Source organism: Mustela putorius, unplaced genomic scaffold, assembly GCF_011764305.1.
Source record: "Mustela putorius furo isolate JIRA1106 unplaced genomic scaffold, ASM1176430v1.1 tig00003834_pilon_pilon_pilon, whole genome shotgun sequence".
In the NCBI taxonomy this organism is placed as follows: domain Eukaryota; kingdom Metazoa; phylum Chordata; class Mammalia; order Carnivora; family Mustelidae; genus Mustela; species Mustela putorius.
In genome coordinates this window covers 137,565,815-137,582,971 of record NW_025421987.1, presented here as the reverse complement: position 1 = coordinate 137,582,971, position 17,157 = coordinate 137,565,815, and the positions used below count along the sequence as shown (strand labels likewise).

Below are 17,157 nucleotides of genomic sequence, written 5' to 3'. Positions count from 1 at the left end.
AGTTTGGGTTTATATAAGTTATGACTACCTTGAGCTCTCTGACAATAAGTTAGGAGATATGGGGTCTGGGGTGGATACAGCTGCTCAATTTTTCCATCAGATGGTCAAGTTCCTTCTATGTCCCTGCTCTACCACCCTTGGCATGTGTTTTTTGTCTCTGTATTTACATGCTCACTATTTGCTTAAAGAGCTTCTAGGGTCACCTGTGTGGCTCAGTTAAGTCTCTGACTCTTGATTTCAACTCAGGTCATGATCTAAGGGGTGATGAGATCAATCCCCACATCAGGCTCTGTGCTCAGCAGGCAGTCTGCTTGAGATTCTTTCCCTCTCCCTATGACCCTTCCCCTGCTCTCTTGCTCTCTAGAATAAATAAATATACCTTTTTTTTTTTTTTAAGGTTTGTAGTATGAAATTACTGGGGAAAAGGGTATGGACATTTTTAAGGCTCTTTTAATATTCTTTTTAGGAAGTTTATACTTCATCTTTTTACTAAGGTAGAATGCTACTGGATTTACATTTAAGACTGTTCACTTCAGCTTTTCCAACATGGCACATCATAATTATGGTTACTAGATGTAGATGTCATGGTCTTAAATTGGTTCCACAGAGCACAATGCAAGTACAATACATTATTTTATTTTATTTTATTTTCCAGAATTCAAAATCTTTAATTAAAACAACGCAGGATCTGGGGTTAGTTTTTGTAGCCTCGCCTGGCCCTCCGGCCTCTGGCGTGATCGAACTTCCCGCCCTTTGATCTCACGTAGGGTTTGGTGTGGCTATGGGGGTTCCGGGAGCCTTGCCAAAATGCCTGTACACCTCTTGGCCCTTGCGTGGCCCAGAGAGCAAGACGGTGCCACGGCCCTTAGGGGAGTCCAGGGCCAAAGGTGAGCAAAGGTGAGCATCTTGCCTCTAGCTTTGATGATGCGGTTCCGGGCATGGCTGCTCACACTCAGCGCGCACACCTTCAGTTTGGGCACCTCCTGGACCCCACGTCGTCTTTTATGGTCCCTACAACCACAGTAGTTTTGTTTTCCCAGCTGGGCAGTTTCATCTTCTGGATCATCTGGGAGAGGGACAGTGGTGGCCGGTTGGTGCGACTCATGAACAACCTCTTCAACACGACTTGGTTAAAGGTAGATTTAGTTCGTCTGGCCAGAAACCTGTACAACTTGACCAATAGCCTCAGGTAGATGTCCTGGCTCTTGGACTCCTTGCGCCGAACCTTTGGTCCTTGTTGTGGCGGACGTCGACTCCCATGATGGCAACTCCAGCTTAGCCAGGTCCGGAAAGAGAGAACCCATTATTTTATTTTTATGAAACACATTCCGTATGGCCCCAAGCTCCCATTCACTATACTTGTGACAAACCAATATCATTCATTCTGGAGGAACTTTATCCCTTCCCATGGTTACTCAAAAGTCTTAGAGTTCTAACTGATCAACTGGTAGAGAGCTAGTAGCTGAACTCAGGCAGACAGGTTCTAGCATCAAAGTTTTTAAACATTATATTGTGTCATAGCTCCAAAGACAAAAACTAAGTATCACATATATGAAGTAGAGTTACTGACATGGACAGTGCATAATCAGTATCTTCATTAGATAAAAGGATAAATTAGTAATATGAAGCAGAACAGTCACATAGAAGAAGCAAGTAGGCATATGGTACACAACACAACAGGATAAAGAGAGAATGAAGAGTAAAAGATCAAATAATCTAGAACACAAGGAGATAAACGATGGCCCATGGGTCAAGTCCAGTCCACCAACTAACATTTTATTGAGAAAAATGGCATGGGTGGACATGAGGTAAGTGGACAGAAGCTTCCAAACTAGGGCCTCACCACACCTCACTTCTGACTTCATTTGTGCCACCTCTCTGCCTCTCCAACATCTTCTTCCACCTCTCTATGTGCCTCAGTCTCCTGCAAGAAAAATTGGGTTGAATCCCCAGGAAGGCTATCTGAGGAGGGAGGAGGGCCTGGGGAGAGTTCTATCTACTTCACACCCCCAGCCACAGGGGCTCCAACCAGGGCCTAGGGGAGGAAGGAGTGGCTCTGTGCTGTCTTGCTTCAGCACCCTTCCTGCTCCCTACCTTTTTCCCACTGCTGTTCACAGTGAGTAGGATGGAGGTCTAGTGCCCAACCTCTACACCCCAGGACTGTGTCTATTAGGTTTTTAAATGACTAATTGGGATAAATCCCTAAAGAAATAAAACATTAGTGGACCAGAGGGAAAAGCCTCATCATCACATCACACCACAGTATCACACAGCACATCAGGGGGATAGTCCTCAATACTGGCAAGAATGTGGAGAACTGGGTCCCTCAAACATTGCTGGTGAGAATGTAGAATGATGCAGTTACTCTGAATAACAGTTGGTAGTTTCTGAAGAAGCAAAATACATATTTCCTATATGACCCAGCAACCATACTCATGAGCATTTATTCCAAAGAAATGAAAGCTTATGTCCATACAAAAACTTGTATATGAATATACATAACAGATTTATTTGTAAAAGCTGAAATTTGGGAACAAGTCAAATGACCTTAAATTGACAAATGGTTAAACACACTATGGTACTGGAGCCAAAAGGAACAAACCACTGATATATCTAATAACTTGAGTGATCTCAAGGGCATTGTGCTGAGTGATAAAAGACAATCTCTAAAGGTTACATACTATGTGATTCCATTATATAATATCCTTGAAATAACAATTTACAGATAGAGAACAGATTAGTGATTGCCAGAGAATAAAAGTAAAGGGTGAATTTGGCTCTAAGAGTTAGCCCAGGGTGCCTGGGTGGCTCAGTTGTTTAGGTGTATGCCTTTGGCTCAGGTCATGATCCCAGGGTCCTGAGATTGAACCCCATGTTGGGCTTCCTGCTCAACAAAGAGTCTTCTTCTCCCTTTCCCCACTGCTCATGTTCTCTCTCTCTCACTCTCTCAAATAAATAAATAAATAAAATATTTGAAAAAAATAATAAATGGGTAGTCCAGGGATCTTTGTGATGGTGGAACACCTCTGTATCTTAACTGTGGTATGGTTACATGATCAACACACCAGAAATAATTGCTTAGAATGACACACACACACATGCACACACACATGCACACAATGAGTACCTATAAGACATGAGATCTGAATAAACACAGTGACTTGAATCAATGTCAATTTCTTGGTTTTGTTATTACCCTGCAGTTTGGTAAGATGTTACCTTTGTGAGAAACCAGTGGATACATGAGCCCTCTCTGTATTATTTTTGCAATTTCCTATGGATCCATGATTATTTCAAAATTAAAAGTTAAAAAGATTTTTAAGATTTAAAAAAGCCATTAACAGAAAAGGCAATTGATGAATTGGCTTTCATTAAGCATCAATAAAAGAGTGAAGAGGCAATCTACAGATAAGGAGAAGATAGTTACAATGCATATAACCCACAGAGTTCCCATGTCCAACATATATAAAGAACTTCCATAAATCAATAAGAAAAAAGGCAAAGTACCCAATAAAACATGGGTAAAATAATGAACTGCCACTTTACAAAGTAGGAAATCCAAATAACATCAAGCATATGAAAAGAAGCACATTAGTGGCATTTAGGGAGATGCAAAGGAAAACCTCAGTAAGACACTACTCTCTGCTTATAGGAATAAGGAAAATTAGAGAGACTGATTAGAACCAAGAATTGTTAAGAATGTGAAACAACTTTCTTGCTGCAGTGTAATTGGCACAATCATGTTAGAGAGTTGGTTGTCATTATCTCATAAAGCTAAATGTCTTCCTATCCACTGACTCAGCAATTCTACTAGTGGGGCTATGTCTAAGAGAAGTGAATGCATAAGTCTACCAAAAAACAGTAGATGGATAATGAAATTGTGGTCTATTCATGCACTGTTATAATACAGAATAATGAGAACAAATGAATCACAGCTACATGAGACAACATGAGTGAATCCCAGAGAAATAACATAGAGTGAAAGAAGCCAGATATAAGAGTATATACCAAAATTTTCCATTTTCATGAAATTCAAATAGTCATAAAAGTTGAAACAGAAATTACCTCTGGGGCCAAGGTAGGGGTAGTAAGAGTTGACCATATTGAGGCATGAGAAGTCTTCTGTGATGTTGATGTTCTGTATCTTGATCTCAGTAGTGCCCACACGGATATATAAAGATGTAGAAATTCATCCAGCTGCATGCTTGAGATGGATGTTAAACCTCGATAATTTTTTTTTCCTCAGTAGGTATTATGCAACAATCTCCGAGAAATTAAATCTGCTCTAATCTTTGGAAAAACAAATTAAACCATTTTAATTTAACTTTGTGAAATTTAAATGTTTTAAAATTCCATTTCACATTTGTTAATTACAGGATGAATCTTTTCATAAAAACAAAGCAAAAACCGATTCTTTCAAATGAAGCAGGCACAAATACTTTTTTGCCATTCCCAAAGTTTTTTATTTAGAGATTTTTCAGACTGTAGGAATTAAATTCCTTTCACTTTTGAAAATCTTTCCCCTGCCAGATGCAGGATCTTCCTGTTTGCCACTGATAACTTAAAGGTGCTAAATTCAGATACTTTCAAATTGCATGTTCTAGAGATCAGCCTTCTTTCTATAGATGGGACAGTTGAAACTGAGCTCTTCTGTTGCCATTAGCCCACAGATATCAAAGTTGGGAATCTAAGGGGCCCAGAAACAGGCTATTTAATGGGGTCAGGGGAAGTATGTCTTTCACTGGGAATTGTACTATGTTTCATTTATGCTAGATGAAAGATTCATTTTTGAGGTTTCTTGGGATCAGTGATATTTGATGGCATTTTACCTTTATATATTATACCATATGGGTTGACTCCAAGGATTTCTCTGTATAATTGTAACCAGGATCCATTCTTGACAATTTTTGTATGTCCTTATTGAGTCAGAAAAAAAGTCATTACTTGATTTCAAGCTTTACTACAAAGCTGTGATCACCAAGACAGCGTGGTACTGGCATAAAAACAGACACATAGACCAGTAGAACAGAGTAGAAAGCCCAGATATGGACCCTCAACTCTATGGTCAAAAAATCTTCAACAAAACAGGAAAAAATATACTGGAAAAATGACAGTCTCTTCAATAAATGGTGCTGGGAAAACTGGACAGCTATATGCAGAAGAATGAAACTCGACAATTCTCTTACACCATACACAAAGATAAACTCAAAATGGTAAAAGACCTCAACGTGAGACAGGAATCCCTCAGAATCCTAGAGGAGAACATAGGCAGTAACCTCTTCAATATAAGCCACAGCAACTTCTTTCAAGATATGTCTCCAAAGGCAAAGGAAACAAAAGCGAAGACGAACTTTTGGGTCTTCATCAAGATCAAAAGCTTCTGCACAGCAAAGGAAACAGTCAACAAAACAAAGAGGCAACCCATGGAATGGGAGAAGATATTTTCAAATGACCGTACAGACAAAAGGTTGATATCCAGGATCTATACAGAACTCCTCAAACTCAACACACACAAAACAGAAAATCATATCAAAAAATGGGCAGAAGATATGTCTTCTCCAATGAAGACATACAAATGGCAATCAGACACATGAAAAAATATTCATCATCACTAGCCATCAGGGAGATTCAAATTAAAACCACATTGAGATACCACCTTACACCAGTTAGAATGGCCAAAATTAGCAAGACAATAAACAACATGTGTTGGGAGAGGATGTGGAGAAAGGGAAACCCTCTTACACTGTTGGTGGGAATGCAAGTTGGTGCAGCCTCTTTGGAGAACAGTGTGGAGATTCCTCAGGAAATTAAAAATAGAGCTTCCCTATGACCCTGCAATTGCACTACTAGGTATTTACCCCAAAGATACAGATGTAGTGAAAAGAAGGGCCATCTGTACCCCAATGTTTATAGCAGCAATGGCCATGGTCGCCAAACTGTTGAAAGAACCAAGATGCCCTTCAATGGACAAATGGATAAGGAAGATGTGGTCCATATACACTATGGAGTATTATGCCTCCATCAGAAAGGATGAATACCCAACTTTTGCATCAACATGGATGGGACTGGAAGAGATTATGCTGAGTGAAATAAGTCAAGCAGAGAGAGTCAATTATTATATGGTTTCAAATTATTTGTGGAGCATAACAAAATAACATGGAAGACAAGGGGAGATGGAGAGGAGAAGGAAGTTGAAGGAAATTGGAAGGGGAGGTGAACCATGAGAGACTATGGACTCTGAAAAACAATCTGAGGGTTTGAAGGGGCGGGGGGTGGGAGGTTGGGGTACCAGGCAGTGGGTATTATAGAGGGCACGGATTGCATGGAGCACTGGGTGTGGTGCAAAAATAATGAATACTGTTATGCTGAAAATAAATTTTAAAAAATCAACTAAAAGGAAAGTGATGTAAAAAAATTTTTTATAAATAAATAAATAAATAGATTTTTTAAAAAAAGAGAAGTCAAAGAGTTTTTAAAAAAAATATATATACATCAAGCACACCTAAAACAGCTCTGTATCAAAAAGCCAGAATTAATTTTATATTAAAAAGGAACAGTGACCTTTGCCACAGTGGACACCCATGGCTTTGTCTTCAAGAGCATTCCCATTCTTCTGGGAACTGCTCTTCCACCATTGCCCTGAGGTTCCCATCCAAGATATGCCCAAAGCTCCACCCTACTGGTTACATTTGCTTGTTCCAGGAGTAGCATCTGAGTATTTATTTATTTGTTGGTTTGTTTATAGTTATTTTTGCATTGGAACTGAGGGAGTTAATCAGTTTCTTTTCAGTGTTACAATTAATAAGAAACATTGCTCAGGTGATGTGGTGGACTTATTTCCCACCAAAGCCCATACAAAGATGAGCATATGCTCGATCTTGGTTCCTTGTCAGGTCCAGAGAACCATTGCCACGTGCTAAAATTTTATTATCTGGGAACATTGGATGGTAAGCTGTCAACAGGAGAACAGAATACAGCAATACCTGGGTCACTCCATTTCCTCGAGATTAATTTCATGTTATGAAAAAGGAAAAGAATGAATGAATGAATGTGATGTGCTTGCCCCACCATATAAAATTTTTGCTCACTTGTTACTTTGAAATACCCCTTCAGAAAGTAGACAAAGCCTTGAATTAAAAACCAGAAGCTGGAATAATCTTCTTCACCATTAGTCATCCTAGACATAAAGTAAGGATGCTGGTTATCCTGAGGGAGAGCCACTGATCAGTTCATGTCAATGGTGCTTCATAGTGGATGAAATTATTTGTCTCCTCCTAAGACTGGGGGGGGGGTAGTGTGAACTTAGGTGATCCCAGGACAGGTATGATTGCCATTTGAAACAATTAAAGGACAGCTGCATGCATCAGCAGCAGAGAACAGAGGGGAAATGGAGTGTATCCTCACATTTTTACTTAATGGTATCTTGAGTAGGGAAAGTATTGAATTTTGTCCAAAACCTTCACTGATTGGTGTCTTCTCCCTATGACCTTCTTAAAGGAACCTGTTAGTTCATTTGGTACCTAGCTAATGGAAAGGATTCTCCTCTAACTTTTAGCCAAAATTTTTCCTGAAATATTCTGATTTCATCTCCTGGAAGTCTCAGTGAATTCAGAATTCTTATAGACAACAATATGAGTAAGAGAAAACAAGCTGTGTTCTTGGAAGCCATGCATGAATGCATGTTTGTTGCATTGGGGTCAGTGCCTGGTGGGTAGTAGGTGCTTAATAAACATTCGCTGAATGAAGGAAGGAATGGTTTCTTGTTGAAACATGGACCAGTAATCTGGTATTTATTAGTATTTTCCTTTTTCTTTCTTCCTTTGTTTGCATTTGGTGATCTGCATAAAAATGTACAGTGGTTTAAAATGTTTTTCTAAAAAAAAAAATCGTAAGAAAAAGTCCACTGCCCTTTAAATGGAAAAAGATCCTAGTGACATTCTTTCGGCCCCTACAGGTAAATTTCTTGCAACCTCTAATGGTCATCCATGGGGTCACACTTCAGATTTAGAAATTAACCAAGTTAGAAATAGCACCATATTTTCAAGAAAAAAATTGTATTTTGGAACTGGACCCAGCCAAAAGGGCACTTTTTGGTAGGACTTGTATGGTTTTTTATTATCAGCAAGAAATGACAGATCATTGTTATTTCTGAACAAGTTCTCTGTAAATTTAAAGAGAGAGAGATCATTGTTTACAACAAAAATTAATAGAAACAACTTTTCACAGCTCACCTTTGAAAAAATAGGAACATCTAGAATGAAAAAAAACCTCACTCTAATGACTTTGGGAAGAGCCTATTTTAAGGTTGGATTCTGAGCTGGGGGAGATGCTGGCATGGACAGGGCAGGAGTGTGGTGGAAATCAGGTGGTCTCTTCCCATCCCAGACTTTGTCTCTTCCATTCTCCCTGGGTCTGTATTCAAAGGTAAAAAATGAAATCACATCGTTTCTGTAACACACCTCAGTTTCTCTGGATAATTATTATGGATGTGAGTAAGGAGCCTATAGAGGAAGGCCAACGAATATACAAATTTCTGAAAAGTCTGGGCCAGAAATACTGCAGGCTAAACTTAAGTATATATGTCTATTCCCTTACAAACACATTAAAGTGAGAGGTAAAGAATGAAAAGTCCATCAATCCATGAGAACAAAGAGAGCAGCCGTTCAGTCAAACAAAACTAGAGATTACATAAATTTCCAAAAATTCACAAAGGCTAAAAGTGAAATGGTTAGTTAGCTGGTAACTGGTTTAGCTAGCTAGGTGAATCTTAAACCTGGTGTTGCAGATGGTGAAGGCAACAAAAAACAAGTGAACTTCCATCACAGAATCAAAGAAGATGCAGGAATTAGAGATACTAGTTACTGGGGATGGAGTGGGGGAGTTGAAGGGGAGTGTGTTTGTGGGGTGAAGATGAAAAGGATTTGCTGGTAGTTTGAATGTGGAGCTGATAGAACCCATCCATCAGATCTATCCCTTACCCTATGCAGCCCAGGGACATACTGGTGGAAGGATGGAGACTCACTTTCTGGAGAGCTTGTACAGCTGAGGGTGGGGTGAGATGTGCAAAGGAGCTGAGCCTGTGTTCTGGGTGATGACACCTCACACACCTCATTTCTTACCTGGTATGGGAACTCTGATGTCAGACATATGCATCTCAATAAGGAGACTGGAAAACTTCTCTTTGGAGCCATTGAACTTTAAATTTATGTAGGTGTAATACCTGGATTCAAACAAAATTAAACTAAAATAAAGAAAGTGTACAGAAATCAGTGGCTTTCTTATACACTAACAATGAAAATACAGAAAGGGAAATTAGAGAATCGATTCCATTTACTATAGCACCAAGAGCCATAAGATACCTGGGAATAAACCTAACCAAAGAGGTAAAGGATCTGTACTCCAGGAACTACAGAACACTCATGAAAGAAATTGAAGAAGACACAAAAAGATGGAAGACCATTCCATGCTCTTGGATCGGAAGAATAAACATTGTTAAAATGTCTATACTGCCTAGAGCAATCTATACTTTTAATGCCATTCTGATCAAAATTGCACCGGTATTCTTCAAAGAGCTGGAGCAAATAATCCAAAAATTTGTATGGAATCAGAAGAGACCCTGAATCACTAAGGAAATGTTGAAAAACAAAAATAAAACTGGGGGCATCACATTACCTGATTTCAAGCTTTATTACAAAGCTGTGATCACCAAGACAGCATGGTACTGGCATAATAACAGACACATAGACCAGTGGAACAGAGTAGAGAGCCCAGATATGGATCCCCAACTCTATGAGCAAATAATCTTTGACAAAACAGGAAAAAATATACAGTGGAAAAAAGACAGTCTCTTCAATAGATGGTGCTGGGAAAACTGGGCAGCTATATGTAGAAGAATGAAACTCGACCATTCTCTTACACCGTATACAAAGATAAACTCAAAATGGATAAATGACTTCAACGTGAGACAGGAATCCCTCAGAATCCTAGAGGAGAACATAGGCAGTAATCTCTTCGATATCAGCCACAGCAACTTCTTTCAAGATATGTCTCTGAAGGCAAAGGAAACAAAAGCGAAAATAAACTTTTGGGACTTCATCAAAATTGAAAGCTTCTGCACAGCAAAGGAAACAGTCAACAAAACAAAGTGGCAACCCACGGAATGGGAGAAAATATTTGCAAATGACCATACAGAAAAAAGGTTGATATCCAGGATCTATAATGAACTCCTGAAACTCAACACACACAAAATAGACAATCATATCAAAAAAGGGGCAGAAGATATGAACAGACACTTCTCCAATGAAGACATACAAATGGCTACCAGACACATGAAAAAATGTTCATCATCACTAGCCATCAGGGAGATTCAAATAAAAACCACATTGAGAGACCACCTTACACCAGTTAGAATGGCCAAAATTAACAAGACAGGAAACAGCATGTGTTGGAGGGGATGTGGAGAAAGGGGAACCCTCTTCCACTATTGGTGGGAATGCAAGTTGGTGCAGCCTCTTTTGGAGAACAGTGTGGAGTTTCCTCAAGAAATTAAAAATAGAACTTCCCTATGATCCTGCAATTGCACTACTAGGTATTTACCCCAAAGATACAGATGTAGTGAAAAGAAGGGCCATCTGTACCCCAATGTTTATAGCAGCAATGGCCATGGTCGCCAAACTGTTGAAAGAACCAAGATGCCCTTCAATGGACAAATGGATAAGGAAGATGTGGTCCATATACACTATGGAGTATTATGCCTCCATCAGAAAGGATGAATACCCAACTTTTGTAGCAACATGGATGGGACTGGAAGAGATTATGCTGAGTGAAATAAGTCAAGCAGAGAGAGTCAATTATCATATGGTTTCACTTATTTGTGGAGCATAACAAATAGCATGGAGGACATGGGGAGTTAGAGAGGAGACGGGAGTTGGGGGAAATTGGAAGGGGAGGTGAACTATGAGAGCCTATGAACTCTAAAAAACAATCTGAGGGGATTGAAGTGGTGGGGGTGGGAGGCTGGGGTACCAGGTGGTGGGTATTATAGAGGGCACGGATTGCATGGAGCACTGGGTGTGGTGAAAAAATAATGAATACTGTTATCCTGCACAGTCACATTGCCATGGCTGAGAAAGTCATGAGATGGGCATGGAAGGGTAGTCTGCTTGGTCTGGGGGCTCCAGAGATCCTCACTGGGGACAGTTCTCTAAATATGCTTGTGTGAGAAATAAAACTCACACTGGGTTACTGCTTTGGGTGGTAAGAATAAGGAGTTTATGCAAGTCCAAATTTTGGTGTAAAGAGGAACACTCCTGATGATGGGAAACCCAAGAAGAAGGGATCGGATATTTATAAAAGGACCCAAACTCATAGCTAACCTCAGAGAAGTAAAAGGCAGAGTGACCTTTATCTGCTTTTTAGTGTCATGGAAGAAACTGGCTTCTTATCTCTCTTAGAGATTGATATCCCACTCCCTTAACAGATGTTAGTGAGGGCAGGATATGATAAATCCTGCTGATGCCCTCCTGAATTCTCTTCACCACTTGGCATACCCATCTCTCACCACTACAATCACTGCACCTATATGAGAAAACTCCCTAGATTTCCCTTGGCTGCTGGAAGCAGCCTCACCAAGCAGCAGCCTGAGAAATTAACATCCCCAGTCCCCAGGAATGGGATCAAGATAGGCTCTATATCTTTCCTCTTGGAAACACTTGGCCTTTTCCCTGGAACTTTTCCATCAAGCCTCCTTAAATGTAAAATTACTCAAAGAAGAAACCACTCCTTACTTTTGCTATAAGATTTATGGACCTCTTATCTCTATCATGGCTTAGCTTCCAGACTCTGAACTTTTCAAGTTGACCATATGCCAAGACTTTTTTCCTGCTTGAAATGATGTCTGAGAGTTTAGCCCTTACCCATGCTAATCAATTTTATTTAAAATTTTGTTACTTAACTAGTATGCTTATTAAAGACACAAGATTTTGGTATTCCCAAATCTGTAAGCCCTGAGTGGACAGTTTGTAAGGAATGGGCAACCTACCTTACAAACAGCACAGAAAATTGGCTATAAAAGCCTTTTTCTTCAACCAAATCACTGTGCCTTCTTCTGCAGTAGCTTTGTGACTTAGGTTAGATTAACTAGAAGTAGAATCTGAGAAAGGGATTTGGGTACATGTGGTTTATTGTGGGAGGATTAGGAGAGCAGAAGGGAAGCAAAAAGAGGCAGGGGAAGTAGTTGGGCAAGGATGTAAGTCCAGATGAAGTCAAGCCATGGCCTGAACCTTAGCCAGCCCTGGAGTATATATTTTATCCCAGTAATGTTCCACCTTGAGTCAAGGAGACAGTGTTTTATAGTCTTATGTTAATCACTGGTCCCCTGGGAGAGGGAATTAACCTTCCAGACACCTCCAAGTGAGAAAGCTTTGTTAGTCAAAGGTAACACTGAGCAGAAGATCACAGAACATTCCTGAAAAGGGATTTGCGGAGTTGGGGGTCTTGTAGCCCTGGAGCCTGACAAGAGAAGAGAAGTTATATGGAGCCCTGTAGGTCAGGATATGATCCGATGTGAGATGGACATCATTGGATGGCTGTGGGCAAGTGACATAGTTGATTGGAGGTACACTCCAGAAAGCTTTCATTGAAGAAGGTTAGGCAGATAAATGCAGAAGCAGGAAGACCACCTAAAGGCTCTAGGAGGGAGATGATCATAATGTGAGGGCTGGTGAGTCATGAGAAATGGCTGGATTCAAATTTTTTAAAAAAGAAATTGATATTTTGAGAGAAACATGTTTTGGAAGCAGAGCAAACTTGATTTGCTATTAGAGTGTATGTGCAAGAATCAGGGTAGTCAATATTGACAACAATTTTGTTCTGAGGAAAAATCAGAGAGGGACAGGCTTGACAGAGGAAAGAAGAGCTTAGTATATTGATAGTTCTTCCCTTCTTATTCCACTGTAGGCATATATCAGAGCTGGTCTATTCATCCATTGACAGACATTTGAGTAGTTTCCAGTTTAGGACTATTATAAACTAAACTTCTAAAAGTATACTTATATAGATCTTTAGAGAATACATAGATGCATTTCTGCTCAGTATATGTTTAGGAGTAGAATTCTTGGGTCACAGGGTAATTTCATTCATTTCTAATTCTAAGATTTCTATCTGATTGTTTACATATTGCAGTTCTCTTGTGAAAATCTTTTTTCTTCAACATGTTATTTATAAAAATTTTGAAGTCATTGTCTGATAGCTCCAATAACTGTCTCATCTGTGAATCTGCTTCTATTGTTTGCTTTTTCTCTTGGTTCAGTTTCTTAGGGAAGCTTTGTAATTCCTTATTGAGTGCTGTATATTGTGTGCAAACTGTAACAACTCTGAGTGGAGTTTTCATTCTCTGTAAAGGCTAAGTCTCTCCTCTGACAAGCAGATAGTGAGGTAATATATTACCTTAATCCACTCAGGGACTGGGCTCATTCAAGATTGGGTTGTACTTTTTGCACAAGTTAATCTACCTCTGATTCTACTGCTTCTAGGTTGTGGTCTTTTGGGGTTGCTAACTGAGCTCCAGGGTTGTTATTAGCCCTCTCTCCTCTGCTTTCCTGAACTCAAATTTTTATTTTCTCAGTACCATGAAAGTATAAAAAAAATCTGCTTTGTTCTTTGTCTTTCTTCCCAGTGTCTTATATTTCTTCCCTGTACTGTTTAAGAATTTGACAAATACCTCCAGGGAAACCAACAGCATCAGACTCACTTCCAAGTACCAGCTTCTCCCACTGGGGTCTTTTGGGCAACCCTAAGCTCCATCTTCCCTCTCCAGATTTGTGAGGCTGTTAGAATTTCTTCTGGCTTCTCTGGATATAAGCAATTGTTCTTTTCCTTTCTTAGCCTTCTGCCTTGATTAGAGCCAAGAATTGGCAAGTTTTCTGATTAGAGAACTATTCTAGAATGTCTACTCACCAATCTGCATTCTTTTCACCTTTTTCAGAATTGTGGCCTCCAGAGAACTCATCAGTTCTCTATGGTTTCCAAACAGATGGGATTTTATATTTTATCCAGTCTCCTTAGTCAGTCTTGGGGAAGCATCAGCCACTTGCAACTCACTGCATCATATCCTCTCATTTAATTTTAATAACTGTCCATCATATATCATATATCTTCTTTTCATTTTTTAGAGATTTTATTTATTTGACAGAGAGAGATCAAAAGTAGGCAGAGAGGCAGGCAGGGGTGGGGGGAAGCAGGCTCCCTGCCGAGCAGAGAGCCCAATATGGGACTCGATCCCAGGACACTGAGATCATGACCTGAGCCAAAGGCAGAGGCTTAACCCTCTGAGCCACCCAGGCACCCCTCTTTTCATTTTTATACTAATTTACTTTTAAAATTTCATGTTTCTATCACTTCTCATCATTATTTTTAAGTTGTTAAATGTTAAAAAAAAAAAAGATATACGGGATTTAGCCAACAGTGTACAAAGAAGAAAGTGCAGAAGCATACATATTTTCATGTTCAAACAAAAGCAAATAAAGAAATTAAGTTAATAAACATTGGACTCACAAAGTTAAAATAAATCTGAAAAAGAGCAGAGATTTACATCGAGGTTAAAGAGGATATTAATGAATTAGAAAAACAAATATATTAAAAGAATGGAAGGACAAGCCAGAGACTGGGAAAAAATCTTTGCAAAACACATATCTAATAAAGGGCTGGTATTCAAAACATACAAAGAAGGCTTAAAACTCAACAGTAAGAAAATGAACAACCCAACTGAAAAAAAAGGGGCAACAGAACTGAACAGATGTGTTACCCAAAAAAGATATACAGATGGCAAATACGCACATGAAAAGATATTCAATGTCATATGTCATCGGGGAGTTGCAAATAAGACAACAGTTAGATACCATTATATACCTATTAGAATAGCCAAAATCCAAAATGCTGACAACAGTAAATGTCAGTAAGGATATGGAGCAACAGGAACTCTCATTGATTACTGATGGGTATTCATAATGGATAGCCAGTTTGGAAGACACTTTGGCAGTTTCTTAGAAAATTAAGCATGCTCTTATCATACAATCCAACAATCAATGCTTTTTGGTATTTACCCCAATAAGCTGAAAACATATGTTCACACAGACACTTGCACATGAATGTTTATAGGAGATTTATTCATTATTGCCAAAACTTCAAAGCAACCAAAATGTAATTTAGCAGGTTAATGGACAAATTGGTACATCCAGACAATCAAATATTATTCATGGATAAAAGGAAATGAGCTATCAAGCCACAAAAAGACATGGAAGAAGTTTAAATGCATATTAGTGAGTGAAAGAAGATTATCTGGAAAGCCTACATACTGTATGATTCTTGCTATATGAAATTCTAGAAAAGGCAAAAGTCTGGAGTAAAAAGATCAGTGATTGCCAGTGGTTCTTGGGGAAGGGACAGATGAATAGGCAGAGCACAGGGGATTTTTATGGCAATGAAACTATTATATATGCTATTTTAATGGTGAATATGAACAATTGTGTATTTGTCAAAACCTAATTTATGTACAATACAAAAAGTGAACTGTAATATAAGCTATGGGCTTTTAAAATAGTATTTCAATGTTGAGTCATCAGTTGTATCAAATGTACCACACTAACACAAAATGTTAATAATAAGGGAAACATTGTGTGTGTTGTAGGGGCCAATATGGAAACTCTGTACTTCCCATTATAGTTTTCCATGAGCCTAAAAATGCTATTAAAAATAAAGAATATATATATTTGTAATGAAACGATAAAATAGAACTGTTAAATTAGGCCATGTACTGGTTTATTGGGGGCTGACAGGATAACAATAAATAGAACTAAATTTTTTGACAGTTAATAAAGAAAGAAAAATAGCTGACACTTACTAACTTACCCATCAACATTGTTCTCAGCACTACACAAAAGCCCAATGATATCAGTGCTACTATTCCCATTTTACAGATAAACAAAAACCAGGGCAGGTTTGGATAACTCATCGCAGTGTGCACACCTCTCCTGAGGGTCACATAGCAAGTGGTGAGGCTAGGTCTTAACTCAGTTCATGGTGCTCCAGAGTCTTGTCCTCTTAGCTACCAAGAAACACTGCCAAAATATAGTAAGTAGTTAATAAGTGTTATTTACTATTATAAAGAAAGCCCAACTAGATATACAACATTCAGAAATATAACAAGAATAGGATAAGAAATAGATTTTGTTAGCAACAAAACATTACTATAGTAATAAAGTTGAAAATCTGGACGTAATTGACATGTGACTGTGTAATGGCAACTTTCTCTTCTGGGCCTCCTGCCAATCCCTCATCAGTGTATCAGTATAGATTTCTGCCCTAGTTTCCATTGTGCTGCACCATCTGGTTGTCAATCCTAGTGTCCACCCCCAACCCCATCCCCTGCCAACCACTAATCTACTTTCTTTAACTATAGATTTGTCTCTTCTGGACATTTTGTGTAAATGGAATCCTACCACATTTGGTCTGCTATGCTTGGCTTCTTCACTCAACTTAATTTTTGAGGATCATTCATGTTGTAGCAGGCATCAGTACTTAATTTCTTTTTATTGTCAGATAATATTCCATGGTATGGATATACCACATTTCATTTATCCATTTATTAGTTGAGACACATTGGATTGTTCCCACTTTGCTATTACAAATAATACCACTATGAGCATCCTGTACAAGTTTTCATGTGGACATGTTTTCATTTTTCTGGGATATATACTTAGGAATGGAATCACTAGGTAATATGGTAACTCTGTTTATCCATTTGAGGAATCACCAAATTGTTTTCTTAAGTTGTCTGTACCATATTACCTTTCTACCAGCAGTGTATGAACTTTCCAATTTTCCACATCCTCACCACACTTTTTACATTATATGTCTTTTTTATTATAGCCATTCAAATATGTGTAAAGTGGTATCATTGTGGTTTTTGATTTGCATTTCCCTGATATTTAATGTTGAACATTATTTCATGTGCTTATGAGTCATAGATTTTTTTTACTACAGCATTATTTACAGTAGCCAAATTATTTCATGTTCTTATGAGTCATATATACAGATTTTTTTTACTACAGCATTATTTACAGTAGCCAAGTTACAGAAGCAGCCCAAGTGTTCCTCAGT

General features: G+C 38.7%; 1 pseudogene; it reads right to left on the bottom strand.

The window, feature by feature from the left end:
* Positions 1 to 657: 657 nt before the first annotated feature.
* On the bottom strand, positions 658 to 4,263 carry LOC101679576 (annotated as a pseudogene).
* Between the last annotated feature and the right edge of the window lie 12,894 nt (positions 4,264 to 17,157).